Source organism: Columba livia, chromosome 7 (genome assembly GCF_036013475.1).
Source record: "Columba livia isolate bColLiv1 breed racing homer chromosome 7, bColLiv1.pat.W.v2, whole genome shotgun sequence".
NCBI lineage: Eukaryota > Metazoa > Chordata > Aves > Columbiformes > Columbidae > Columba > Columba livia.
The window spans coordinates 8,416,521-8,431,100 of NC_088608.1; the positions used below are offsets into that span (position 1 = coordinate 8,416,521).

Sequence of the window (14,580 nt, forward strand, 5' to 3'; positions counted from 1 at the left end):
CTCTGGTCTAATTCCTTTCTAAAGAGAATTACATTAAGTTCCATAATTGCACCAGGGAATTGGATTAATGTTTTTAAAAAATTGAGGTGTTCTGTCCAAGACTGATTTTATTAGCAACTAGTGTTGATGGTGATATATCACAAGAAAATGTTTTGAGTATTATAAAAAAAAAAATCCTACTGATTATGCATGTCCATGAAAAGTAGAACAAGCATTAATTTAACTACTTTTGATAGATGCTTTTTGACCTCACTGGAATGTATTTGAGAAGTCATATGATAGGACAAACACCATGAACTCCTTAATCCAATTTTTTTTTAAATATAACTGAATTATGATATTCATTGCTTATTATCTAAAGTGATGCCTGTGATGCTGCTTTGTTTGTGTATTTTTATGGTATTTATGCACATATCAATTTACATTTACTGATAGTTAGCTTTCTAAGTACAGATGGATGGTATATTCTATGGTTATTCTATATCTGTATATATTTAAGTGTAGTCTCTTTGTTTCCACCAAGATTGTATATATTAGTATGTTTTTTACCTTCAGTGCATGGGCCCCACTGCATTAGTTGCTAAGTCTGTAATTGCAGCTTTGTGATCGTAATTCATCTAATTACTGTGTTCATTTTGGGGAACGACACTTAGATGCAGTTGCACGCATCCTTGCTGCCTTAAACCTATCTAGAATTATGTATTTGCAGGAATCCCTCAAACAAATTGCAAATTTGATGGTTTCATACCAAAAGTGCTACATCTTGTTGCATCCTGTCTTACTGACCTGCTTGTTCCTTTTTTTTCTGTATTATGACTGTTATTCTAACCTCTTTTCCTGATTTCAGTGTAAATGGCTATTTTCTGATGTCTCTTCTAAGCTGCTGGTTCCCTCTTTGATCAACAAAAATTATTTGTAGACCTGTGCATTGAGCAGTCGAGGTCCAAACCGATGACTGGAGAAATGACTGAAAACCAGCAGAGCTTTGTACTGCGGTAGCACCTTTTCTGAGTGTAGGTGTGAATATTATGCGTGGCTTCCCTCCTGACACCAGGCAGCTTCACCACTCTGAGGAAAACGTCAGTTCCAGAGTTGATTGTGCTGACAACCATTTGGTGCAATCACAGAATTGCCCTGTTTGTGATTTGGATGTGAAGCTGGCCTACAGCCCTTGTAAAAATCAATTATATGCAGTAATATCTAAATAAAAGACTGCAATCATAGGAGTAAAATCTGAATTACACATAAAGTTTTCTGTAGAACTCAATCACGAATTATAGTTTAGCTTTTTTGCTTTAAAAGTATTAAGCTCTTGCCTGTACCAGGAAGCAAGTGTTTGCAAGCACAGAGACTCTAAAATAGGATGTCTTATTTTGTTCAACAGTGGAAAAAATCCATTTAGCAAGATTACCCTCAGGAACAGTGGATGGCACTGTTGGCTTGCAGCTATGAATGTGCAAAAATGGAGCAGGACAGGGCAACCTTTAAAACAAACAAACAACAAAACAAATGAAAAAACAACACCAAAGCAACAATAGAAAAACAAACCAAAACAAACAACCCCCCCCAAAAGCCCCTGAAACCAACAACAAATGCCCCAAACACCCAACCAACCAAATTAACAAGAAAACCCCCACCCAACCAAACAAAAAAGCCCCACAAACCCTGTGTCCCTCCCAAAAAAAGCAAACAACCCCCAAACCAAAACCAAAAACCCACACTGAAACCCGAACTAAACCATAAAGCAGTATGTTCTTAAAGCAGATGGGGTCATTCTCAGACTGTGTGTCAATGCTCAGAAATTGTCAGACAGATAAATATAACATGTAAGATTCATAAATACTTTAAATAAAAAAGTATAAAATTAGGTCAATCCTGTCTGTTAGCTTGATATTGTGGTTTTGTCACAGGAGAAAAGAAGCTGAGCTGGCTGAGGTGATAGTTACTGGTGGTATATTAATTTGGCAAAAGCACTGGAAGAGCAAAGCCTCCCTCACTCAGGGCAGGATTGTCCATATTCATGGGTTTTAAGGCTTACTGCAGCAAAGGGGATGTGTTCAGTCATTTGGAAACTACTTACAGATGTTGTCCAGAAAATAGGTTATGGATTTTAAGTCTGATTATTGGGGAAGTGGGTTGGGTGTGTGTGAAGGAATGAGGTGGACTTGGAGTTTATGAAGAAATAGGCAGCCTGGGCCTTAAGACCTTGGCCAAAAGCACGATGAGACCTGTGAGATTCATTTTGCTGACAGGAGCGAGCTTTGCATCAGGAGATTAGATGTATTTGAGTGCAATTTTATTTTAAAATGTGTGGTACACTTTGACCAATGTGCTCTGGAGGAGTCAGATACAGGCATGGCCAGTCGCCTTGTGAATGTGCAGTAATCAGTCCAAATCATTATTAACATGTAGCAAAGAACTTACTATATTTGTGCTCAATGCTCTTATGCTTGGTTGTCAAACTCTGAAATTTAGTTTATATCCTAGCATTTAAATGTCATTTAAAGACAGAATGAGTCTGTTAAGACGAAATACCACCAAAAGATGAATACCACTGTCATCATAATGAGTCCTTTATTTCTTGATAATAGTAACATTTCTAAAGAGAGATAAAATGTATTTGGAAAAGTTTTACTCAATTTTAAAATTATTAATTTAATATTACAACATTTCTACAATCTGCCAACTATCTGCACCCTTGAGAATCATATAGATGCTTGGTAGCTAAGCAACATGCAGTACTATAAGTCTTTTGTCCTTCTTTAGAAAAAAGATGCTTATCGTAGTTTGTCACAGTGATAATAAAAATCAATTTAAAATTGAGAAACTATTGATTGACTAATTCACCACAAAAATAAGCTGGAAAGAGAAGAACTACCCTGGTGAATAATACCAAATAATTAAATTCAGCCTGGTATAAATAACACTACAACATTTCTTGTAGGGAATGAAAGACTGGATGTGAACTATGACAATATCATTCAGAAATGCTTTTTATAATTTGTGCTTTTGAGAGGATTAGCATCAAATCAGGTTTAATGTTAATGAATTTGAAATTCAACTTTTTCCTAATTTTGTCAAAGAGAAAGACCCAGTGGATTTAATGTAGCAAACTGTGTACTTCGCGCTTAAATTAGACATTTCAGTGAAGTGTGTGTGTGTATGGCAGTTTTGGTTTTGTATTTATCTGTTTTACCTTATTACTGACAATACCTAGAGACCCAATGAGTGCAAAAAGAAATGAGTTAACTCACTGATAGTTTTGTTGTTGTTTGTTTGTATTTTAACAAGTGCACTAAATCCCAAAACATATGTCATACAGTGACTGTGCAGTACTCTGAAGTCAACACATTTCATATGGTTCTAAGAGTTGCTGCTCTTTATCCATTGCTCTGTTTTGACTATAGGCAGGAATCACAGAATGACTGGGGTTGGAAGGGACCTCTGGAGATCATCTAGTCCAATCCACCTGGTAAGGCCAGTTAAGGAAACTTAAGATGTGAAGAGTAAGAAGCCAAGCATTGTGTGGTATTTTGTTCTGTTCTCATGAGAACTTCTGGTCATGATTGTATTTCTTCCTGTAATTAGATCTAGATTGTCTTTTCACCACTATTGTGGAACTGACTTGGCTACTTATAGGTAAACAGGATTTTGATCAAGGGCAGCAGTGTTAACTATCAGTCTTTTGATGAGAGACTCTGTTCTCCTATATGCACACACTTCTACCTCAAAAGCGATAAAAATATGAATATAGCTTGTTAAATTGTTATTTTAAAAGGAATTAAGTAATCACCATTAGACAAAAGTTATGTTTTAATAAGAAGTATTGGTCTATCACCTATGTTTGAGTTCTCTTTTAAGACTGGACATGGTTTAAGAAGGGACTTGTCCTAAACACCTTTTTTTGTTGTTGTTGTAGTACATCGTATTGACTTCATAGCTATTTAATCTGCATTCTGTAATCATTGTGAAAGACAGTTTTTATTTACCTAAACATATTCATAGTCTAATAATACATTGCATTTAGAAGATGGTAATTAAGTTATCCAGTCCCGGTGTTAATTTTCTGCATCTGAATTCCCTACATCTCTCTGGCATTTGTGCCAGCTCCAAAAATGTCACATGCAAACAGTCATCCAAGCTGCTTTTGGAGCATGTTTGTAACATCCTGTGGGGTGACAAGGGATGCTGATGCTTCACCTGATAAGGGGATGGTGCCTCTTGTGCATACTCAGGCCATGAAGTGATCTGTTCACTCTACTTTTCATCATTCTATGGATCCTTTTTTCCTGTATAAGACTGAGAATCACTAATCTGTTTTAACTAGTAAACCCACACCTTTTCTAATTTGGATATAAGGGTAACAGGCTGTCCACACCAACCTAATTCAGGATTAGGTGCTAGGGAGTGTTGTAACAGCCAAAGAAATCTTATGTTTGTTTTTCTACTTGGTTAACTATAAGTAAATATCTGTCTCAGGAAAAAAATATTTGGACTTCAGTGTTGTGTAGGAACTTTGGTTAATATGTCACCTTTTGTTTTCCTTTTTTATTTGTTTTTCTACTACACAAAACCAAGGTGGTTTCTAACTCACAAACTAAGGACTCCTAATATCAGAGTGAGGTGTTGGATTAGAATCCTTTGAGGCGATGAATATGGTTGCCAATTAAAAGACTATGGGAGAACATAAAACAATTTAGTCATGGAGGGGGATAAGAGAAGTGCAGTGATGCAATTCAAAGAAAGGAGGATAAAAAAGATAATGATGGAATAGCTAGCTGAAACTGGCTTCAAAATTTAAGAAGAATGCCGAGCCAATCCCTTTTTCTGCTCAAATTCCCAGAGAGGAAATTGAATGCAGCCCTCTGAAATGCTGGGGGAAATAGGCTGCGCTAATAGAAAAAGCTCAACATGGATATCAGCCAGCAGTAAAGTAGAAAAATAAGGTTTTCTACCAAAAAATCAGGCTAGAGATATTGAGTGAAAATGCAGCTCCAGTGTTGCACTTGTCCAGCTTGTAGCTCCTGATACATCTTGTTTCTAATTATGCCCTTTTTTGCCACTAATGTACAAATATGCTGTGATTAATGTTGTTTATTATTTAATTGGTTGAAAGTGTAATATCTTCAGGAATAGCCATGAGGAAGTTAGAAAATCCAAAAAAAACCCCAGTCTGGTTAGACTAAGAAGTGGCATTACTGGTTCCAGATTATTAAGTATGTTTTACCACATTCTGCATATGTACGGTAGCATAACAAGGTCTGCCTGGGCAGATGAAGTGTTTCCAATACATAAGTGAAATCTTACTCCAAAAGAGTAGTCTGTTTAAAAGCCTCGTTGTTGCACCAAACCAGTATGTGGTTAATATCCTGAGTATCACTTTTAGTTAAATCCACAAAGTCCTCACTTCAGGGTTGATATAAATAAGTAGGGCTTCTCAGGGGTGATATACTCAACAGGATAAAATGGTCAGATTGTTGTTCCAGAGGTGAAACCACTGTTTGCTTTCTGCATGGCGATGTTGAAGTGTCTATTTTGCCTAAAGATAAAAGTAATTTTGGGGAAGAAGTCTGCAATAATACAAGTAACAAAGCTGGAAGAGGGTACATCCAGCAAATAATAACTGTGCCCTACTGGGCAGTATGATGAGCTAAATGTTTTTTTGAGTCTAATTCCTAGGTTGGGGTTGGCTAGTACATAGGACTCTATAGAGATGTGACCCTGAGGAAGACTTTGTATATAATCTGATCTGGTAAACAATTATAGTCATAAGCCAGATGAGGAGTTGTTCTGAAGGCTACAGGACTACTTATGTAATTAAATCTTTGGAACACGACAATGAGATCTGTGCAAGCTAGGAAAGAAAGGAAGGTAGATCATGGAGTCATAAATCACAGAATGTCCTGAGTTGGAAGGGACCCACAAGGATCATCAAGTCCAACTCCTCTCTCTGCATATGACAACCCTACAGTTCATGCCACAAGTTACCTTCTGTTGGGGCTAATGCTTCTAATTATTGATGGCCTTCTGCCTTGTTAAATTTTTCTCTTTCTTTGCCTCTATTCCAAAGGTATTTGAGTCCTGAGATAGTCTGTCTTTTACTGTACTGGTTTCCAGACAGGGGGATGTGATTCAGTGGTCCAGAACTGGTCCTCTGGGCTATGCTTACACAGCCGGTTATTCATGTTTACTTTTTTCACTGTTCAGACCTGTTATGAGAACTGTTTGGAAATTTTATAATTAGATGCCTCTTGGAACACATCAGTTTCTTAAAATAAATATTGTATTGGAAGGGCCTAGGGTGCTTTTGCCAAGAAAGCTGAAAACCAGGCTGGCCTTCCTGGTTAAATGTGAGATTCACCTGTATTAGCCAACAAGCTGACAGGTCAGATGGGTAGGAGATATAGAGCCTAATAAATCTCTCCTAGAGGAGCTGTCCCACGTAGTGAAACTATTTTTATTGAAGCAATGACCTGAATCCTGGTTATGCATATTTGCCACACTCGTAATCACTGAAGAGTCTTTTTTCTTTCTCTTCATTCCTTCTGCTTTTCTGTGTATATAATTTACTTGACAAGCTGGAGGAGAAACAGGAAAACAGGCACGTTGAATTGGGACTTCCAATCTGTGATCAGCACTCCCTCTTGGGGAGCTCTGATGACCTTTAACATCATTTCTATAAACAGCATATTCCTTCTTCTGGATAATCCCCTTTTTGTTTTGAAAGACTGGGAAATTTTATGCTTGTTACAGTGCAAAACTGGATATTTTTAATGCTTTGGAAATGTAGGAATACTGTTCATGTCTAGATGAGAAATGCTAGTTATGTTTTTTCAGGACCAAATATATGGTGTTTCAAATTGACCATCATTGAAGGAGTGGTCTTTGGGGTGAAATGAATTCATGTGAAGATAAAACCCATTATGTCATTTAGATTACGTCAGTGTCAACAATATGATAAATAGGGGATTGGAAGGAATTACATCATAAAGAAAGAAAACCTTTTAGAAATACAGAAATAAAGTCAACATAACTAGCAAAATGGATTTCAAAAAGCTGACAGAAAATGGCTTAGTCATTGAACATTAAGTTCCACAAAGCTTTAAAGACACTTCTACTAAATGTAAAGATGTATTTTGATATATGCAGCTAAATGTCAGGAGATGGCAGTAGTGCTTGCTGAATTGCAAAATAAGAATATTGGGATGAAACTACTGGAAATTAAAATAAGCCATTTTGTAAGTTTGTTAAAGCATATAACAGTATTCTAATTCATTAGAACTGTATGCAATCACCCTATTTTAATTGCAAGGTTTATTGACTATTTGATAGGCTTAGTATAGAATTTATTGGGTTTTGATTTAAAAGCATTGAAAACTACCATGTATGTTTATTGATAACATTAATATTATGATTTTGAAAGATGTCTGGTTTTGTCCTTGACCAAATTTATCATGTATGTCTCTTGAAAGGTTAAAACATCAGTCTTATTCAGGATAGCAGCTTTTAGCAGGTACTACATAAAATAGTAATCGCTGCTTCCAGATGCAAAACTATACCGCTTTATATACAGTCATTTAACTTTACTGAGTATGTGTGTGACTCAGAAATATGTACTTGAACACATTCTATAAAATAATGAAAAGTGAAGCTGCTCTTTTTGTGCAGTTTCCATGTGTGAACTTTGCGTTGTAAAGTACTTTTGGTTTCCTTCAGCATGTATCTGATGCTTAAATTTTATTTTGGAGGTTAATCACAAATGATTTGAAATCTTTTTATGAAGTTAAAGGAAGCAGATTTCAGAGGAAAGTAGAGTTACGTTTTATTGCTGAAATACAATTCAACAATGAATGTTAAACAGGAGCGTATAATGTGTAGCTAATGAATAAATGAGGCTTTCTGGGTTGATTTTTTTTTTTTTTTTTTTTTTGTATTTATGGAAGAGAAAATACTGAAATGCAGAATCTTGAAGTTTTGTGATTCAATGTGGAGAAAGTAGTTTTGTTATTGCTCATTATTCTAATAACATTATTCTTAAGACCACGAACAAACTTGAATTTTTAAAGAATAATATATGCACAAGTTAAAAAGCATTATTAAATAACGTCGCCTTCAAAATACACCTTGGTGTTACTGAGCAGGAGAACAGGACACTGAGGAAACCCTTTGACAAACCCCATGGACCATCACAGTGCAGAGCCACCAGCAGTTGTTGTTTAAGCTGCCACACAGTTGGTTCAAACCTGTTGGTGCTGCAGCTTGTGACTGAATAGAAATCCAGGCCAGGGCTATGGATATTTGAAAACTTGAGTATGTTTATGTGTGGGTTGTATGTTGTGTGTTTTGTTTTGATGTTTGTTTTTTCCCTAGGGCAGGACATGGAGACAGGGTTGGGACCTCATCTTTTGGAGGCAGGCTGCACTTGTGTTGGTTTAAGTCGCTCAAAAAGGCTCACACAGCTATGGCTCAGCCCTTTGTGCTGTTGTTTCGTCCGTAGGACTGAGGCTGGTTGCTTTTCCAGTTGTGCTGATTCAGCTATTGAAAGAGCATACTTGAAACTGTATCATGGCAAGTTCAATGTTTAAAAAGAAATATCAGAAAAAAAGTAGCAGCCAAAATGTAAAATATCACATAACTTATGTCAGGCTGCGCTGCTGGGGCTTCCTAAACTGGAGGAAGTTGCATTCAGCCTATTGTTTTAATCACCTTTGAATTCGTGTAATCAGTTTTTACAACCATCTTCATTATTGGCTGTGGCAATCAATCCAATAATTTATTTACATGTGTGTGAAAAATATTTTCCTTTTGTTCTAAACCTGCTGTCTGAAAAATTCATTTGGTGTCCTTTAGTTCTTGAGTGACTAATTATTCCCTGTTTATCCTTTCTCACTCAGTGATTTTCCTCAGCTGAGAAGTCTGACTGTATTTAAACTCTCCTCATACTGAAGCCCTTAGATATCTCTGATCCTTGTTTCTTTTTGTTGTGTCTTTCCTGAGATGGAACAACCAGAACTACATGCAGTGTTCAGGGTGCAGAAACAACATGAATTTATGTAGTGGAATAACAATAATGTATTTGTCCTTTTCTCTATTCATTTACTAAGAGTTCCTGGTATTCTGATTGTCATCTTCCTAGCTTCTGAATGATGTGCTGATGCTTCAGGGAACTACCCACAAAATACCCTCCCTAAGTAGTATGAGCCAAATACTGTGTGGATATAGTATGGTTACCTTTTTTTTTCCATTTACAGTGTCTTTTATTTGCCAATGCTAAACCTCATTTGGTATTTTATCACCTCATGTCTCAATATTATGGAATCCTCCTCTGTATTTTAGGTTTTACTACCCTGCATAATTTTGTATCATCATTGGATATTATCACCTCTCTATTCTTCCTCTTTCCAAAGCACTTGCATGTGTCTCAAACGGCACAGGTTCCTCTACAAAGCTGCGAATGTGACCTCCATGTTTTGAAACATCTTTTATTCCTGGCTGTTCCTCTGCAGCTCCTTTGTATAGTCCTTTCAGTTTTGGGGGGGATAATGAGGTAGGAAAAAGGCTTCTAAAGTCATAGCTGTTAAAGTAGTTTGTTTACTCCCTGTTTCGTTTCACAGTATTTGAGTCCTTTGGCTACTTGTAATTTTCTCTTAGTGAGTTTTGACACTGTCAATGCACTTCATCTTTTGAAATGGAACTTTTTTAGTAGGTGTTTTTTTTTCTTTCTTTTCATTTCAAGGACATTGAATTTGAATACCGTGTAAGAATAGAGTATCGGAGTGTTTACATTGTGAGTCATCCTGCACAATGAGTAGGTTTAAATCGAGAACTCTTGTATTTTCTGACTAGTTGCTTCAAAATAATTACTTTTATGTTAAAAGATTTTTATTTTTCCTGTGATCTCACTTAACATTTCACACTCATTGCATTAGGTGGTTGTATTTCACTCACACAATCCTTTTTTCTTAATGTAGGTAATAGAAATCTATGGGAGTTCTGCAGTACTTGTTACACTGAATTTATTTTACTTGACTGTAGGCTTTTTTTTCCACAATAAGATGTTCCCCTAGCACAACCAATTCCATTATTCTTACCAAGTCACTTTTGAAATATTAGTGTTCCAGTTGTTTTCCGAGAAAAAAATTTTGCAGTATTTTTGTCATTAGATTATAACATAGTTGCTGAAAGTGTTATTAATTTTGTAGTGTGAAGACCTGACATCATGTCAGTATCGTGTCTCTTTATGGCTGGACATTTGGGAAGATATATGTGGTGACTGAAAGCTGTTATATCTGTCCATTCTGGGCTTCTTGCTCTCAGGGGTTTACTGACTTATCAGAGGAACTGGAAAAAAATTTTCATCTAACTTTATCACACTGGTAACTTTTTTGTTGTTATCGCTTAGGAGAAAATATTACTCCTACGTCCAATCCTGCTATTAACCACTAGACTGAAGGATTTCTTTTTTTTCCCCTAGGCTTAGTTCTTGCTTTTCTGGTACTCTTACAGTAGGTGTATGTGGAAGAGTGTGGAGGATGGCAGATACGTGTTGGGCTCTGTTTGACAGCACAGCCAACAAAGGAAGCTGTGCACACAAAGCGGGGCCAAAATCTTGGCCAAGGACACGGTGGTGACCAGGCCACAGAGGCCTGGGGTGTCAGGGACCTTGACTTCTTGAGCTGCTTGTCTGTTCTACCCAGGGCACAAGGGAGTATGTGGGGCTTGTCACTAAGCCAGGGACAGGGGATCTTCTGTGTTTGCAAGATTGGGAAATGGAAGAGTCCTGTGACAGTGAAGGCTGAGAGCTGGTGTTGCCTGGCACCAGGAGGAGATCTACTCCTCTGCCGGCAGATTGGCAGCTACAGACTAGGTTCAGTATCACAACAGCAGGTGGGAGTTTAGGACATCAGTCCATCCAAGTGTCTGCGCTGGCTTAGCCCGAGCCATGCAGGAGGTCTGTGAGGAAGAGGTCAGTTATCATTATGGGAGAGTTTCTGCTGCATGGGACAGAGGAACCCCATCTACTTGGCCTCCTTTCTTAAGAGGTCTGTGGCTTGTCAGGCTTGTATCTGGGGTGTTGTAGAAAGACTGTGGAGACTTCTCCAGCCCCTGGACTATTATCGCCTTCTGTTCTTCCATATGGGTGCCAATGTTTCTGCCAGAGGAGACCTGGAGCATATCAGCTGTGACTGTGTGGCTCTAGGGATGGTGGTCAACAGCACAGGGCCCATCTGGTTTCCCCCTTAATCCTGCCCACGGGGAGTGGATGGGTTCTGCAGGTCAACAAATGTTTGCACAGCTGATGTCAACAGCAGGCTTTAGGCTTTTTTTGAACATGGGACTCTCTTTGATCAAGGCCTGGTAGAAAGAGGTACAGGATCCATCTAATAAAGTGGATGTGCTCCACTAAGCAGCAGAATAAATTCTTTTCATGCCCTGTCTAAAAAACAGTATCTTACTCTGAGAAACATGCGTCAGAGTTTTCAGGAAAGAAAGATTTTCTTACCTACTTCACTGGATGGCCTGCTCAGGTTTGGCAGTGTTTGACTTTGACAACAGCAAGGACTATTTTCTACCAAGTTCCACTAATAACAAGTTTAGTGCTATAAGGGAAACTCTGGTAATGCAAATCTTTGTAGATTGTTCAAGTACATGACAATGTTACCAATCTGTCAGTGGCTAAGATTTTGTTTTTAATGCCTTTTTGTGAAAATTGAGAGTTAGATTCCTTGGAAAGAAAAATTATTAGTTCCTAACTAAAAAAAAGAATTGTTACTTGATGCTGACAGTAATGTCAAATCTTGTCTGTGATTTTCTTGTAGGGAAGACTGAAAAAATAATGACAATGTTATAGAGAAGTCTGGTTTCCTGGAGTCTTCTCAGTTTTAGTCTAATTTTTGATTTTGACAAGATTTGGGTCTGTTTAAGCATTACATTGCTCAACAATTTTCTTAGGGCAATGATAGATAAATGTTCTACTGACTAGTATTATTTGACATGTTCTTCTACCACTAAACATACTGCTCTGCTAAACTAATTATAATGCTGCCTTAGTGTGTAAGGCTTCTAGCTCAACAATTGTTTAATAATGGTTCTGCAACTAAGTTACAATCCAGTAAACTAAATACTGGTAAGCTGATTCACTGAACTATTAGGACACTCTTAAAACTGAGTAGGGAGTACATTTTTAGGAGGCTTTTGTTTCTTCTGATCTCATTTTACAGCTGCTTACCACTCTGAGATTTACTTACAAGGTTCCTCTCGTTCTCTCAGTCCACAGCATTGTGTATCTGAGGTGAATTTTGGTACAGAACGTTAAGCGGGTCGGTTTGTTTCTCTCCTCTGGGTAAGGCTTGCAAGCTCTGAACGGAGAAGATTGATAGATGATGATGTCTGATTGCAATTTTCTGTTATTTTCCGTGTTACCACAATAGATGACAAGTTAAAAGTCTGAGGTGCGAATTGACACAGAAGGTGGATGAAGAACCACACCCCCCCATTTTCCCTGCAACTAACAAGAAAAGTGGGTATAAAAAAAGAAAGATGAGACTTAAATATAAAAGGAAATATACAGAAGAATTGGGATTTTTAAAAATCTGTACCTTTTCCATAAGACCTCTCAAGAGTCCTGCTCTTTAACCTGTAGTTCTCAGCTGCCACATCCTACCATGGCGGTGTCTGTCTGCATGCTCTCGTCCGCGCTCTTTGGTCTGTTACGTTCTGTTTTGCTATTTGAGTTGTAAAGAAGAAATAGCAAATGATAGATTAATCTATAGAGTCACTGATGCTTTTGCAACATGGTAGCAGTACTATGCTGTTGCTCCAGACCTTTCTTACACAACATTAATTCCCTTAAAAAACAATGCAGATAGTCATGGCAATACATTTTATCAGGTGTTGTGATGAGTAGCGATGACTTCATTTATATGGTTAGACAAATCAGGCTCTGCATAATCTCTTAGTGCCAAGTCCCTCTGGATTGGTCATTTCTCTGCCCTGACCTGATTAGGAGACTTGCCCTTTCTCTTGGTAGAGATGAATCCATTTGTTGTACAGTCTATAACAAAGCTTTTGTTGATACATAAAGGAACACTCCCAGGGCAAGAACAGAAATGTTTAATTGTACAAGATGCCACTGCAGGCAGGTAAGAAAAATTATATCACTAGTAACAGTTTAATAAAGATTGCTGAAAGTTTTCTCACATATCTTTTTCTGTACAGGCATTGAATTAATATTCTCAGCCTTGATGAATGGAAATCTTGTAAGATCTAACTCCTTTCTCATAGCATTTTCATGAATATGAAAATGTGGAATGTATTTCAAATGATGAGTAATAGTGAAACTATTAGGAATAATAGTGCAACTGCATTGTATGTGCAGGGATGTTGTCAAGGTGAGTAAAATCTCTTTTAGTGTATCGACTTGATTGGCAAGTAACCATGGTTTCTGCCTTCCTTCTGCTCTCCATTCACACACTTCCATTTACTGGATAAATATGCTGGACTACAGGAAAGAAATTGTATTTATACTTTGAGGAAAGAGAATCAAAGCAAAACATTCTCAGAGACTGAATGGCTTTGTGAATCAAGAAAGAGCTGCAAAAAACACTGTATAATTATTCTGAGGAGTTTTTATAATACCTGATGAGAGTGACATTCCAATAGCAAGACTGGCAAGCACATAGTCATCTGTCCTTAAAATGGTGCCAGCAAGCTAAAGCTTGAAAGCTCAAACTTGAGCTTTAGGTCAAATATGAAGTGCTACATGTATGTCCCAGAGGCAGCTATTATTCAGAATTCCTTTCTATTGTTGAATTGTGGCTAGTGAAAAGAGAGTTTCACTTTTTATTTCTAAGACCTCAACAAATACAATGATCTGAGTAGTCAATCTCCAAGTGATATGTTAAGGGTCTACTGCATGTTAAATAACAAAGAATTTTGTAAAGCTTTGTGTTATCAAGTGCTGTTTTTTCTTTTTTTTTTTTTTTTCTATGAACTATAGCTAAAGATCTGATTACTTTTAATTTTAGATGAGAATAAAAATATACAGAAAAAAATCCTGCCTTTAACTGAAACTCTGAATTATGCACAAATGTCAGAGTTCAGTCCCATAGCTCTTGAAGCTGTGATAAACATCCATTTGGTTTAGATAGGATTTTATCAGGTGCCTTACAGTTAGAAAATTTTGTGACATAATACATATTGGCTACTTATTTTTCCTGTGCTGTCTACTGGTCTTCTCATTTTTTTTAACTTTGCCAGACAAAATAATTCTTGATTTAATCTGATTCCTTTGTCGTAACAATTACTAATGTGAGAAAAGTGCAATAGTAGTCTCAATAGTAAAGCTAGGCATTTCAATCAGTAATTAAAATTTATCTGATTAACATTCATTTTAAGTTCAGATCTTCACAATAGAAATAATGGTCTCTATTTAATATTCCTTTTTTTAGATATTAGCCTTTCAGATGTCAGTTGCTGTAATCTAAACATTCAGAGCTTTAAAGTCGATTCTTTCAACAAGATAAAGCGAAGATCTGCCATCTAGAAAGAATCATTTCTTTGGGGTATACTGAGCTTTGT

The 14,580-nt window shown here is 37.0% G+C and overlaps 1 protein-coding gene and 2 long non-coding RNA genes across 3 annotated transcripts in view; 2 read left to right on the plus strand and 1 right to left on the minus strand.

Annotated features, from left to right (window-relative positions):
* DPP10 (dipeptidyl peptidase like 10) overlaps positions 1–14,580 on the plus strand; it is a 495,948-nt gene that overhangs the window by 80,923 nt on the left and 400,445 nt on the right. The gene's annotated exons all lie outside the window — the stretch shown is intronic.
* The window catches only part of LOC110355337 (uncharacterized), a 96,792-nt gene that overhangs the window by 52,022 nt on the left and 30,190 nt on the right, over positions 1–14,580 (plus strand). The window lies entirely within an intron of this gene.
* Positions 761–12,727, minus strand: LOC102084995 (uncharacterized). The gene is made up of 3 exons (XR_272552.3): positions 12,600–12,727; positions 12,249–12,359; positions 761–1,482 (listed from the first exon to the last, which is right to left on the minus strand). It is a non-coding gene; the product is annotated as an uncharacterized LOC102084995 (long non-coding RNA).